This window comes from Ursus americanus, chromosome 7, assembly GCF_024610735.1.
Source record: "Ursus americanus isolate L20-20 chromosome 7, mUrsAme1.1.p, whole genome shotgun sequence".
NCBI classification, from domain to species: domain Eukaryota; kingdom Metazoa; phylum Chordata; class Mammalia; order Carnivora; family Ursidae; genus Ursus; species Ursus americanus.
In genome coordinates this window covers 25,235,673-25,250,695 of record NC_142133.1, presented here as the reverse complement: position 1 = coordinate 25,250,695, position 15,023 = coordinate 25,235,673, and the positions used below count along the sequence as shown (strand labels likewise).

The following is a 15,023-nucleotide window of genomic DNA, read 5'->3' as shown; positions in this document are numbered from 1 at the left end:
ACTCAACTTTTAACAAAATAAAAGGGGAAAAAAACCCCAAGGTACAGTCTAAGGGAAACCTATCCTGTGCCCCCCCCCCCCACTGGACCAGGTCTTAGACCTGTGTGCCCTGCAGTACTCCCAGTCACATATATGGTATGTACTTACCGGGTGTACTCATGCACAGGCTGGATGTGGGAGGCAGCTGGCTCAGGAGCAAGTATCAAAATAGTTTTAGAAATGACTGTCCAGCACAGCACAGGCATTAGAAAAATACTCTTTGCAAAGGAAGGTGGGAAGAACGGTGTGTAGAATAGGAGATGGCATGGCCGCTAGCCTCAGTTCTCCTCCCCCGGTGGTACTGGGCCTCCAGGGTAGCCAATTACTTAAAGAAGGGGCCAGTTTGAATCTGCCCCAGAGGTTCTGGGCTGAGTACTGGGCCCACACCCTGAGGCCAGGGTGGGCAGATCCCACTGGAGCCCACAGATTAGCAGGTATAGGTCCAAGTGAAGGGTCAGGCAGGAGCCAGGGAGGCTGGATCCCAGCTCCCAGCAGGGCAGGTGGCTGGTAGTTCTGGCCTTCCTCATTTGATCAACATGGTGCAGGCTTGAGCCTCTTCCTACACTAGGTTCCCCAGATTCTTCTCGGAATCCTCTGAGGAGTCCAGGAAATCTTTCAATCCTTTATCCTGCCATCTCCTGTTGTGTCCAGAGTACCATAGGCACTGGTGGCCAAGTCCATGGACATGTGCAAGAGGATGGCCTCTGGTGGCTCTAGGGTGTCTGATCCCTTGCTGCGGACAGGACCAGGGCTCCCATCGCAGCTTCATGGAGTCAGCATGATGCCAGGGGTCCCATTGGCCTGGCTCAGCTTGGGTGACTCAGGGAACCTGTAGCTGGCATGGGCGGTATCATGCAGCCTCCTAATGTCCAGATAGGAAAGCAGCTCTGTGATGTTCTAGGCACTTAAGGAGAAGCGTTCGAATTCCAACTGGGAACATCAGGTAAAAGCCCCGACGCCGGCATGTGAAGACGCAGAAGGAGATGACGCTGCTATTCTCCTTCCAGATGCAGGTATAGTGGTTCTGGGATCGCAGACCAGGCACAGAGAAGATGTGGAGGTCATTCAGGTTGGTGAGGCAGGCCCGGCAGGTCTTGGTATAGTCCTTATAGGCAACACGGGCAAACGTAGCCAGTGCCATTTTGTGCCGGCAACAGCCCTTATGATAATCAGCATGAACTTGATCTCGGTGCTCACCTTGGGCATTGTGAACACCTTGAACTGCTCCTCAGATGCAGTGTGCAAGGCACGGTCACCCTGCAAGTCAGGCACCTGCACCAGGTCCCACGAGGCCACTCAGAGTGCAGGCAGCGTGTGGTCACGCACGTCGCGCACACCGAAGCCACCAATGGCGTGCAGTGCGCAGTGCGTCGGTTGCTCCTCCTCGCCTGCTCCTCCCACCGCTCCCGCCTCGTTCTCGCTGTTAGCGCCGCCATCGCTTTGGCAAATATGGAGCCCAAGTTCGCGCCACAGGGAGGTCTGGGGTGCGCTGCATATCCAAGGAACGTGTCAGGAAGTAGAGGCAGCGCATAGTGCCGGAGAGGGAGTGTTCAGCCAGCAGGGCTCGATGTGGGGCTGCACAGGCATCATTATCTCCACGTCCTGGGGGCGGGCCTGCTTCACACATGCGCCTCCCGCTCTTGCCGTGAGCATTAGCTGCCGCTTCTTGCCTGAGACGCGGCTCTTCCGGATGAACAGATGTGCGGGAAAGACTGGCACAGTGACCTCTTGAGCAACTTCGCCTGGGAGCACAGCCCCTCCGTGGCTAGGGTGTTGTTGGGGGCTGAAGGGTGCACTTGGCTAGCACAGGGCTCTTGCACTGGCAGTTGAAGAGGCCATAGCCACGACTGGTGCAAAAAGCTACAAGGCTCCCAAGGCTTCACTCGAAATGGAGCATGATGGATATGACGGCAGCTGGCGGCAGGCACTGAACCAGCATATGGGGCTTCTAGCCCCAGTGAGAGCTCAGCCACTCGTCGCCCTTCTATGTGAAGCCCTCATGGTCCTGGAGGAGGTCCAGACTGGCCGTGCTGACCACCTGCTCTGACGGCATGTTGCTTAGCTCCAGCTCCAGCACCAGCACCAGTACCTAGCCTGCAGTAACAACCACCATCATCTGGACTGCGTACTTGTAAAGTGCCACCTTTTACACGGACAGGACCAGATCATGGCTGTTGATGTCTAAGCAGCCCATCCTGCAGAAAGGTGACCAGTCGTCTCCTGCAGCCTGTTGACGTGTTTGCCAGGCCAATGGGCCAGACTATTGACATGCTTGCAGTCTGCCTGGAAGAGGGCAGCTATGCTTAGCTTGTAGAGCAGCCATAGTGCCATGGCTGGGGACATCCCAGAACTGCGCTGTGCGGTCCTCACTGCAGGTCTGCAGCAGACTTTGCCACCATGGCTCCTGGGCCAGAATATGGCCGCTGGTGATGGACCAGCTCGATGCGGGGGAGGCTGGCGGGGGGCGCTGCAACTCGCCAGAGCTTACAACGTGGACCCACAGCTTGGCGGGGACGTTGGCGAAATGGGCTGAGCAGGTAATTGCCAATGGGTATCTCTGTCTTAATGCTGAATACACGCAGGAGAATAATTTTTCTCGATTTTAACCATACCATTTCTCCATAGGTTATTTAGCTGCCACAAGCAAACATGCTGGGCATCCAGTGAGCAGTTGGGCATAAGTCTTTATTGGAAACAGAAACTTGGTACAAAGAAAGTTGGAGGAATCAGAGTATTCAAGGTGGATTCTACCTGAGCTATCTGTACTAGGAGACATGGCTTAGTTCATACCAACAATAGTGTTGTATCTACCAATTTTCTAAGTCATTTTCTTATTAAAATAGTAGTTGAGCAGGTGTACCTAAAAATGCCTTCAATCACTTCTGTGTTGTTAATTTGAGAGGCGAGTTTTGCAAACCAGTGAAATTTAATTTTAGAATCCTATTCAGTTAAGCCTGGGAAAGAAAGGAAGGCAAATTGGAGTTTTTTTTTGCTTTTACACCTTTTAATACAACTAGGGCTTTTATGACCAAAGGAAAGTGATAACTACAGAAGAAAATGATGACAATTCTAACATTCAGTAGATTAAGAGGTTTCAGGTACATTAACAAACTCACCTCAGTAGTTCTAGAAAGAAGGGAGGGAGAAATGTTGCTATTTGTGTTTTATACCAATATCAGTAGTATTAAATTGTTAAAAAATATATTTTAAATGTGAATATGTATACTGTGTATATATACATATAGTACACACACGGAATGAGAATAGCTTTAGCTTTCTCAGTTTTTAAACTTTCTTTTCATCATCAGTGGTTTCCTTTAAGGAAGCTTTTCAGGTAAGCATCCTAGCATGTTCTGTTTTCCATTGTGTTTATCATCAAGTTGTCATGTTTTATTCTTTGTTTCAACTGGGTGATGTTAAGGGATTGACGGTCCAGTACATAAACAAACTGACGAGAGGAGCTAGAGATCTAAGACACCAGGAAGCTCATGTTGAAACCTTTCTTAATGACATTTCCCTTATGAACAGAGCCTGCCTACAAGCTGTTACTGAATCAAGAGTATATCACCAAATGGAAGTTTGAAATTGACACCCCCCCACACACACACACACATATCACAGGTGAAAAATGCTGCATAGAGTTTACATCTATCTTCCACTTTGGTTCCTAGACTTTGTCACTAACCTCACCAATGAGCAAATATAAGTGCATCTGCTTTCTAAGAAAGTTCCTATTGAATTACAAATACTACACTATAATTTCCAAGTTAGTGCAATAATCCATAAACATTAGCATTGCTCCCAAACTATGCTGAGTATGCGAAATAAATCATGAGTCACAAAATATTTGCTACAAAGCCAAGCCTATCCTTCACACAAACCATTTTCAGAAATGCAGACAGACTTATGAGCAACACTTGCTTAAAATTTTTATAACTTTTCCTGCCCTTTGAGACCATTCTTCAGCATCAGTTTCAGCTCCTACAGTGAACTGAACACAAAGCTTAAAGATGAACAAATGTAAATTAAAATAAATGATTATGTTTTCAGTTAATAGTTTGGAAGAGGATACCAAAGGAAATGTCATGTTACTTAATTTTCTGAGCTCCAATTTTTGCTTTCTTGTATATCCATATGCATCCATACACAGACACACATACACCCACTTCTTGACTTCTCTTGACTTCTCTAAAAATGCGTTGACATTCTGGATTCACTGATTTTCAGTGGCATAACCAAAACTTGCTCAATCAGGAATTTTAAAAGTGTATCTTCTAGGCTCTCCATTCATCCTATCAGATTTCCTTTTAGGCATAGGTTCCCTTTGATAGTCAGGATCAACGTTAACATATTTGCTATCAGGTAGATGTCAACATGTTTTAGTTTTATTTTTTAACAACAAAACAGCCCAGATTTTCTTTGTAATTTATTTTTGGTATCGGTATCATTCCATTTTCTCCATGCTGCCCTTTTGAAGCACATTTAAATCTTCCTTAAAATATAGTGAGCACTCTTCTAGAGAATGCCTAACTTTATTTTAGCTCCTTTGATTTGCAATGCATAGCTGTCGCAATGCATTTCAACATATTATTTGTTTTCATCACTGAAGCTCTTTGTTGCAAAGAGTTCTCAGAAGTTTGCTTTTTGGGATAACTTCCTAGACTATCAGATTTCTACTCAGAACTCTTTGCCTTCTGACTAGTGTGATTTACATACAATTTAAATTGTCTTCATTTTATTTTATTAGGGGATGGCATGAGATGATTCTAGGTTTTCAAACTTCTGTGTACTTACTGCATTAAGAAAAACGTGCAATTTCGAAGTAGAGGCTCAAGACCAAATGGGGGCAGGGCAGTAGAAGAATCATGTGTGGTGTTAGCAGGGGTATTTGGGGCACGGGGATAGGCACTGTTGCCAAAGGACATTTCATGTCTGAAAGCAAGCTCACTGATAATTTTGCAAGACTATTGAATGGATGCTGCTCTAAATGCTTCTTATTCTTTCTATTTGAGTTCATATCAAGTCCAGTAGAAGAGTACATGTTGCTTTTTCTTGGGGAGCCAATCCATCATTGCCCTGAAAATGCCAGAACAGGTGCCAAGGAGTGGTGGAATTTAGATTCTACTTCTGGAATGATGACATAACTTGGTTACTTCCTTCCAAGTGATCCATTAGGTAACATGTCTTATGAATCTCTCATCAGCTGGGGTAGTTTAAAAACAAACAAACAAACAAACAAACAAACAAAAAAACAACTGTGGGAGTAAATGTGTTGTCCTCATTGACAAGTGTTTTGACCACTAAACCACTTCTAAATTCTCAAGATGACGCATTTATAGGTAGGTGTGTGTGTGTGTGTGTGTGTGTGTGTGTGTGTGTGTGGTACTGGTACTTAATGCTGTGCTGCCTGCTAATTTAGCTGCATCGACAATCCTAGAAATGATTTCTTTCCTTCCAAAATCCAAGTCATTACTGTGACTCTACCCTGTTGGTAACATCTTTCCACCTTGAAATAATCCCACTGATTGGCACTGTGGTGGTCATGCCTGACCCTTCGCCCAGTTTTAGGGCTTGCTTGCCAGCTGTCTGCCTAGTGTAGCTCTGTACTTCCAGCACTCACTTTTCTCGTTGAAATGTTTCCTGACAATGTAAGTGTAATATTAAATGTGCATGCAGTTCCTCACCATGTTCCTCCTTTGTGCCAATTATGTATCTTGATTTAGTCTTTTGTGTCTATTTTTTCCTAACTTACACAGACTTTTTTTCTCCAGCAAAACTGAATCTATACAGCAACAGCTAGTGTCCTGCCCCAAATGTTCTCTCCCCTGTCTATCAAGGTGCAAGTTTAGTGCTAGACTTTTCCTTTTCCATCCCGCGTAGAGATTCTGTGACACCCATTGTCTCTATTATTTCTAAAAGATGCCCAATAAATATTTGCAGAATTGAAATATGTCTTCCTTTCATTAAAATATAAGCTCCTTGGGGACAGGGACTGTGCCTTAGTGTCACTTGTGATGTACAGATGGCATTTGGCATTTTTAAGACATATTTTTTGATTCACAGATTTTTTTTGATAAATTTGAGAAATTATTTTCATCGATTTTTTTTTAAGAAAAGTCAGATTTTTGATTTGTCCAAATCTTGCAAGTCTTCTATTTTAGATAGTAGTTCCTCAAAGGGATTCAGTTATTTCCTCACTATGTCACTGTCCAATGTCTGGTTCCTACGGGCTTTGCTGTGTGTATCTCTAGGGGGGAAAAAAAGCATTTGTCCAGTCTGCTGCTCTGTAGAAATAACTGAAAGGGCAATAATGTGGCATTTGTTAGATTTTAAAAAATGGAAGAAAGGGGAGGCTTTTAATTGTATGGGAAATTTAATTAGATTTAGACTAATTAAATTCATTTTTTATATTAACATGTTCACAAATATTATTGCATCTCGTTAGATTTCATTCTTCTAGCCTTACTGAACAATATTCAGTAGTAGTTTCAGATTACAATAAGTTCATTATGAAGATAAGGTGGAATTAGTGTAGGAAGCTCAGCTGGTTGAAGGGGTCTGTACTTTAATTACTGCAGAGGGTGTGCATATTAATTACAACACAAGTGATATTTACTGTACCTCAGGAACATATGACAGGGTAGAGATACTGACAGCACCAGCTAATAAACTCAGTATGATAATGAGGAGAAAAGACCATAAAAATAGAAGGAAATAAAATTATTCATAAAGTATATTGATCCCAAAGTAAAGACATTAAGCTCTGATGAAGGGCAACAAAAGGGAAGCTCCTCACTTTATCAAACAAATAACCAAAGTAGAGAAATGTTAGCAGGGAGACAGATTGTGATTATACTGGTCACATGATCACACTCCAGAGAGTACACGGGAGCCATAACATGGGAGATTTTTAATAAATCAGCAGAAAGCCATACTGTCACCTGCAGGAGCCGAGGTCGCCGTGGCTAAGGACGTCTCTGTAGAGAAGTCGAATCTGCTGTGGTGTAAACTAGAAGGAACCCCATGCTTACAAAATTTGGTTCAGGAGCCACTGTCCCCTCTGAAAAAACCGAGGGCGCACCTAAGAATCATGTGAGAATTGCTCTCAATAGCAACCTGGGGGCCCTCACCCATTTTTCTCTGTCCTTAGAAGTGACCAGCTTTGGTTTTGATATGGTAAAAGGGAACAATTGGGGGTTGGTTGGAGAATTTTTCCCAGTAAATGCTCATTTATGCCATGATCCTGTCTGAATCTACACAGCCCAAAGGAAAGTTCGAATTTTGGCCTGGAGTGATTAAATCTGAGATTTGTTCTGTTTTATTTTTACATGGGCCTTCCAAAGAAATGGTCATTTTTAAAAACAAGTAATCGACTATTAACATTTACAAACAAGCTCATTTTAGGAAAAAAAAATGGCCAAAGTGCTAATTCTTAATTTACATTAAATAATTACTATAGTCCAGTTTCTGCTAAGTATTTATTTTCGAGTTTATGAGCCAAAATCTGCCACAAATTGTGCTTGTAGTTGAGTTACTGTGGATAGAAAGTACATCAGTTACCTATTTATTTTAACACATGGAATAATGATGTTGACCCAACTCTTAAAATTGCTCTGGGTTAATTTTGTGAGGAAAGCATTCTGCTGTGGGTATATATATGAGTAGTGGTCTTAATATATATTGGAAATATGTGATATATATTTGTACATATGGACTTGAATCTATGTATAATAGAATATGCAGTTCTGGTTCAAACACCTCAAAAAAATAATAGCAAACTTAGAGAAAATGGAAAGAAGGGCATATGTAGGGCAGTTCATAGTCTGAGCCTGAATTTTGGTGACACAGAGGTGTCTGGAAACAAAAAACGAAAGTAGAGAGTGTTCATTTTGGGTGAAATCTATAAATTCATCAGTCGAAAGGATTAGACTTCAAATTACAGAATGAAATTATGGGAAATCTCACTTTGCAACTTGGGCAAGACACATATGATGAATAACCAACTCACTCAGTTCTGAATTATTTTAATTTATACATCCTGGAGCAGAAGGGAAGCTCGCCCTGGACACCATCATGAAATGGGGATGCCATGCCTAGTTTCCTGTACCTCCATCTTCCTTTTTTAGCGCCTTACTCTATCTCAGTATTCCAGTGTTTTCATGCTAGCCTTTCTTTCCTTTGGTGGAGGGGTTGAGAGGTGATTTCACTCATATTAAGGTGAAATACTTCCAGGAGTATTTTTATTTTAAGAGAACAACGTTTCATGTAAGGTTACATTATAGCTTGACTCTTAAATGAAGTATTTCTGTAGGAGCAGAGGATCTACCTGAAATGACTCAAATGTATCAAATAGTTATGAACACGACCCATGTGAAAGGCCAGGCATAATCAGAATGCGGGGAAAAGAGGTGGTAATTCAAGTTTTATAATTGGTATTGTTGTGAACTGTATTATTTTCACAAATACACGTGTGATATTTACGATGTTAAGACACAAGGCTATAGGCTTGTATGATACCAGGAACAGGGTAGGTAGATGTTTGATAAATATTTACTGAATGAAAGAATAAACAAATGATTCATTTACTGAATGAATGAATGATTGAATGAGTCCACCTCAGGGGGTGTTTCACCAGTCCTTGAAAAATAGTGGTGATGTTTCTGTTGTATCTGGTGAACTGAGAACTGTCTATAACCCTGGCATTTGGCTTTGTGTGCTAGCAGTCCCCAAGCACTACCTGCAATGTGAGTGCTGGCCAGAGTGGATTACCACTGTCGAGTGGCTAGGCCCTTGCTCTGTGTTTGGAGGTAAAGAATATAGATGATAATGGGAGATTGATGCACTTGTGTTGAAATCTGGAGCATGAAGTCATCTGTCGTTTACCCCTTAGGAGATTCAGTTTTATGATAAATATGAATAGCTTTAGCAGACTTCCAATTATCAATATGCTGATGTATGTTGTTGTTGTTGTTGTTTTTTCCAAAATATCCTGATACTTGGAAACAGAAGAATGGTTTAGGTGCATAACAATTCTATGTATAGAATTGGATTTAGGCTGAGCTATTTATAGTTGATACTAATAGGCAGAATAGAGGGAAAATGTATTTGAAATTTAGCAGAGTATAATTCTGATTTTCTATTAGTGTTTCCTGGGTTTCTGACATGGGTTTACTTCTCTTTGTCAGAGCTTTACATTTTTCCCGTCAGTATTTTTTGTTCCTGGTCCCTCTCACAAGGTTCCTGCTGTCCTTATGGCACCTCATGTGCCCTTAGCTCCTTCCCTTCCCTCATATGCACTGCTTCAGTGATCTATAGTTCATTGTTCATCATTATTTTTCATCCTCCTCCCATCTAATTTGGTTCTTATATTTGTTTCTGCAAATATTACTTTCTCTTTCCTATGTCTCTACTTTAATGGGTTTTTTGTTTGGTTTTTTTTTGCTTTTTTTTTTTTTTTTTTTTTAATTTGACATTCTGGAACAGTTCTTCTCTTTTCCAGCAGAGGAAGAGTTGAGTTTGTTGAGAAACAATTTTGGGGACATCTATCAATGTTGACTAAAGAAAGAAGGGTAGTCCTTAGCTTCCTTTATTTATTTCTTCTTTGAATAATGAGGAAGCAAAGAATATTGGATATAGATATAAAAGAGACATGAATTCTGATGTTTAACATGTTGTAGAAAGCAGAGGATTTAGGAATTAGAACATCAGTGAGACAAAACAGGTTGGGGTGACTAGCCTACAACATCAATGAAGGAAATCATTATTTTTACATTTGGAATATGTATATGGGCAATCTTGCTGTACTATATTGGTTGAAATTAAAAATTTAAGGTTAAACAAAATAGGTGACCTCTAAAAATATATTACACTTGACCCAATACGCTTTGTAATCTCTGCAGTCACAGGGAGCCACGAAATTCTTGTGTTCCAGCGACACAGAAAATCTTGTTAACTGTTGTTGCAGTGAAGCAAAACTTACAGAATGTCCCCAAAGCATTTGAACTTAGTGCAGGGTTTAATTTCTTTAAGCACCTCAAGCTCTAAGTAATTTCATAAATTGAAGTTTTAGAAGGTTAAGTTTCTGCTGTAAACAAATTTATGTTTGTGTATGTTGATAATTAGAAAGAAGTATTTTGTGAAAATCTGAGGAAGTAAGATTGAATAGATAATTAAAAACTGCAACATTCTAATCAATAAAAAAGATGGATATGATTGTTCTTGCCATTCTATTTCTTGGACCTTGTAAATCTTCATAAATCCCTTTCCTTTCCTTTTTTCTTTTTTTCTTTTTAAGATCGCGTTGTATATTCATTACCACCAAGTGAAAGTCATAGTTAAGGTTTTCTGCAAGTCTTAGATTGTATAGCTCCAAAGAGTGTATTAAAATAGTAATTCATTGAGAAACCTCAGAACTGTGTCATAGAATAGTATTAGTAGCAATAAAAGAACAGAAAAAACAACCTGTGATGGAAAATCACAAATCTCTTAGAAATTGTCAAATTGATCAGCATCACTAGGAACTATTGAGAAGAGCAGAGGTGCTGGGCTTGTTACTTGATTTACAGCAACACATATCAAAACGTAAATGTTTGATTTCTTTTGGGAAAGATCATTTTTTCCATTACCTTTTCTGAAACAATCCCCACCCTCTGTTCCCTCATTCCTGTTACAATTAGTCATTACCTACTGTTGCTTATGATTTGTTGGCAGTCTCTAACTGCAATCTGTTGCTTTGTGACAGATCAATTCTTTTAGCCTACAGACTCATTCTTGAATTCAGCCAAAATGAAAAAAAAAGTACATGTACATATATATATGTATACATGTAAAAGTCTAAGTCACATTGCTCTGGCTAATGTGGCCGATCATTCTTTTAAAAGGGTGCTCTTAAAGGGAGACCATTAATGAACCCTGCATGTATATAAAGGGGGTGAATGACAGTAAATGACCCCCCATACGGAACAGGTCCAGTCCATATGTATAGACTGTGGAATTTGAAGTATGTTCATTTACTATCGTCATTTTTAAAGGAGACAATTTCAGAGCAATATTTTAGTTAGAGGAGTTGCTTCTGAGCCTACTGAAGAGAATTTGTAGAAATCCTGTTGTTTATACCCACACACATATAGATGTATACACACACCACTGAGTTTAAATAATCCAGTAAGATTCATATTGCTCAAGTTTTTCAGCAAAAGAAATTATAGTTTTCTTGCAATCAATTTAACAGTCAGAGCTTTGGTGTAGCAAAATATATGCTTCGTAGCCCTTCAAAATTTACGCAGTTTGTACATATAGATACATGCTGTATATATTTTGAAGTGATACGTATGTTGAAATTTTTCCTCACTTAAAACCATGCTGCATAATTGATTGGAAGAGTTACTCTCATCACAGTCTATTTTTGCAGCTAAGCAGAGGCTATTTGAGATGCTTGTGGTTTTTTTTTTTTTTTTCTTAAATGCTTTACTTTATTGCAAGGATAGGAAAAACTAGTCATTATATAGCAAGATATTATTCATCGTTTGTTTTGAACAATGCTGAATTAAGTAACATTATGCATAACAAGATAAATATATTAAAAAACATTTTCTCCATTAACTTTTGGTGTCACTTTTGTCTGACTCAGTGAGACCCTCTTTGGTGAAACACACACATACACACATATTCACATGCTCATTGACATTTTAAAAATATATAATCCCTTGAGTTTGCTACTTTACACACCCAAGGAACAGCTTGCTTCTCAACATTTCTATATAAAAAGGTCGCCTCAATCACAAGGCCACAGCTGCCAAATTAAGAAAATTGGTGGGCTATTGAGGAAAATACTATTGAACCAAAAGGCAGATGTTTCACTGTATGTTATACATTGGTGAAACACCCTCAATCTGTCAGCATGCATTTTCTAAAAGCATAAACTAGCCACTGTCTTGGTTCCTGTTTTCATTTTGAGTTTGTCAAGGGCCCCTCTTGTTTGGCTCCTGGAAAACTACCAAGTTTTCTTACTCTAAAAAGAAGACAAGGTACTCATTCATGAGAAATTATTCTAACCATTTGAGAAATACCTTAAACATTTTTCAAGCTCAATTTGGAAGGAGGCTATAGGCATTATGGTCATTACGCAACTTTACGAATGAGTCCATGACAGCTAACACGGAATTTAAACAGTATATCAATATACCCAAGCCATAGGGGCTAGTACATAACATAGGCAAGATTAGGTTGCAACATGCTTGCATTTTTAGTCTAATTATTCTTTTCACCAATTCCCTTTATGAAGAAAGGGAGGAGTCCTTAAACATACAAATATGGAAATTAAGGACCGGAGATGTTACTCCAAGTAACCAAGGGATATCGAAAGCAGCAGCTTTTCTATACACTGTTTTGCATCATTTGGTTGCATTTAACTGCGTTTGTAATCATTTAGGATAATCTTTTTAAAAAATTATGAGAATTTTCGTTACAATTAATTTTTTTACAGTCTTAATTTTTACAGACTTAAGACTAGAAAAAATTAAGTGAATACACTAATTCATTGTAACATTATGTAAGATTAAAGTTTACTTTTAACATGATATCATTGTACTTAGATTCTGAAGTCTATCAAATTATTTGGATTATACTAGATTTGAATAAATAGCAGAAAACACACAGAAACGAATTCAAACATATTCCTTTGTTCTGGTAAATTACTACATATGCCTCTAGCTGCCTAGTATCTGAGGTTCTGTAAAAGGAGATTTTTTTTTTTTTTTTTGCCCTCCCAGTGTGTTTTATCCACCATTTAAAAACACATTTGAAATATATTGCAATTGCGTGAGAAGTGACATAAATACATTTGGTGATTAATATTTATTTGATCAACTGTGAGTGCAACAATATGACTTCTAATTTGAAACCACACAAGCTTCCTTTTCAGCAATCCTGCCTTTCAAAGCCTTTCATTTGCTATATCACAGGCTGATCTTGGAAAGAGAATCTGTTCGATGTACTTTTCCCTACTCCTTTTCCAACTTGAAACAGGAGAGTGGGCATTTAGCCGTATTTCCAGGTGTGCCATATTGGAGCTTGTCAAATGTGCGAAGGGCTGGGGAACTCTTCGACTCTTGGCCTGTGGGTGATTCCTGAGAGCTTGGCCTGCTGAAACACGTTCCCGGCTCTATGTATTGGAAAGTCTGCACATACATCATCGGCAACGTATGAACATGCTTGCACACGTTTTGTAAAATGGCAGCATTGATGTCTGGAAAGCATCTCCCAACGTTAAGTAGAGATCCTGTTCTATTTCGTATTATTATTCCTATTGTTTTATTTCCATCCCCTGTGAGCGTGGTGTCTTTTGTGGCACTTCAGCTGTGATGAGATGGGCGGGTGAGCAGCTTACTCCAGAATTGGCGCCAGCTGGTTTGGAAGACTGGCAAACCCTCAACTCTCCCTCGATCCTCCACGTTAGAGATTGACTTTATTATCTGCTGTAGCTCCGCGCCATGCCCAGTTTCCAGGGGCCCAGAATGCAGGCACGGAGCACGGGCCGATTTGCCATCGGACGTATTTTGATTTAGTCATAACCTCAGGAATTGCCTTTTAACAACAACTACAAAAAAAAGTGAGGGTCATCCACTTCTAATGCTGGAAACCCTGTGATAATCTGTTCCATGCATTCAAATGAAAATATGACTTCTTGGCAGAGAATAGCATTATAATGTAAAATCCCATATGCTGTTATACAGTATGTTGCAATCTGTTTTACGGCTGCCTCTATTCTAACGAGTGAATACTGCCAATAAAGCAATTGAAGATAACACTAATTGCTTATTTCTGTGATCCATAATTTTTATGGCTGCCTTATAGCTCTTTAGTCAAATAGATGCTTTTTGGCCTTTAAGATCTAGAACTCGTGTACTGTAGCAATTGAAACTGGAAATGTACATGCTGGCCTGAGAGGCTTTTCTGTACTTGATGAATAGGGGGCAGCAGAAAAGTAATGGAAAGATGTGGAAGAAAATGGAAGCCTTCAGTCGGCTCTAACAGGTAACCACTAGATTTTATCAATATTTAGGTAACGTTAAGGAAATATATAAATACATGGCTGTGGATGAAACTGAATGAGGTTGTCAGGTGTTGTTAGGCCTTGTGCCTTCTGGGGCCTGGTGGACACAAAGGAGACCATGAAAGACACCGTGGTGTGTCAACACAGCTGGCTGGAGACAAGGCTCTGTGCTCGATCCTGGGTTTCCCACATATTGGCAACATGACTGTGTGATCTCGAGACAGTGATTCAACTTTTCTGAGTTTAGGCTCCTCTCAGAAATGCTGCGATGACTAAGAGGATGGGAACACACTGCTGACTGGAAAGTACTATCCTCATGTTAGGGATTGTGCTAGATCCCTGTTTGGGGCCATCGTGACATGCTTTTCTGTGAATACTTGTACAGAAATCCTGAACTACGCAGCATTTGTCCAAGAATGTATCCAGCTCTTTGCTATTCAGAGTGGAGTCTATGGACCAGGAGCCCTGGCTTCACCTGGGAGTTTGGTAGAAATGCACAGTCACTGGCCCCACCCCAGGCCTGCTGATAAGACTCTTCCTTTTATCAGAATCCCGAGGTGATTAGTATGCACACTGAAGAGTGAGAAACCCCAATATAGTCGAACTTACCTCACGGGTGAGCAAGTTGAGATTCGGCAAGGTGAAGTGGTTCATAAGAGGTCACGCAGTGTGTTCAGAGCTAAGCCAGGATGAGACAGCCCGGGGTTTCTGACTCTGGTTAATCCATGCTGCCTCCACCTTAAAATAGGGAATGTTTAATTTTATTGTGTGACAGATTTCAGATTAACCACATAGGCTCAAAAGTGGGCAACATATTTGCAGCTTAAAATAATGTAAGTCAGAAGAGCCATCTGTTTCTGCTTTATTTGGTCAGATAGTGAAAATACAAATCAAAGCAAACAATAGGTTGTTTTACTAAGTTTAAATTATA

General features: G+C 40.3%; 1 pseudogene; it reads right to left on the bottom strand.

The window, feature by feature from the left end:
• Positions 1-562: 562 nt before the first annotated feature.
• On the bottom strand, positions 563-2,815 carry LOC123786146 (lethal(2) giant larvae protein homolog 1 pseudogene; annotated as a pseudogene).
• Between the last annotated feature and the right edge of the window lie 12,208 nt (positions 2,816-15,023).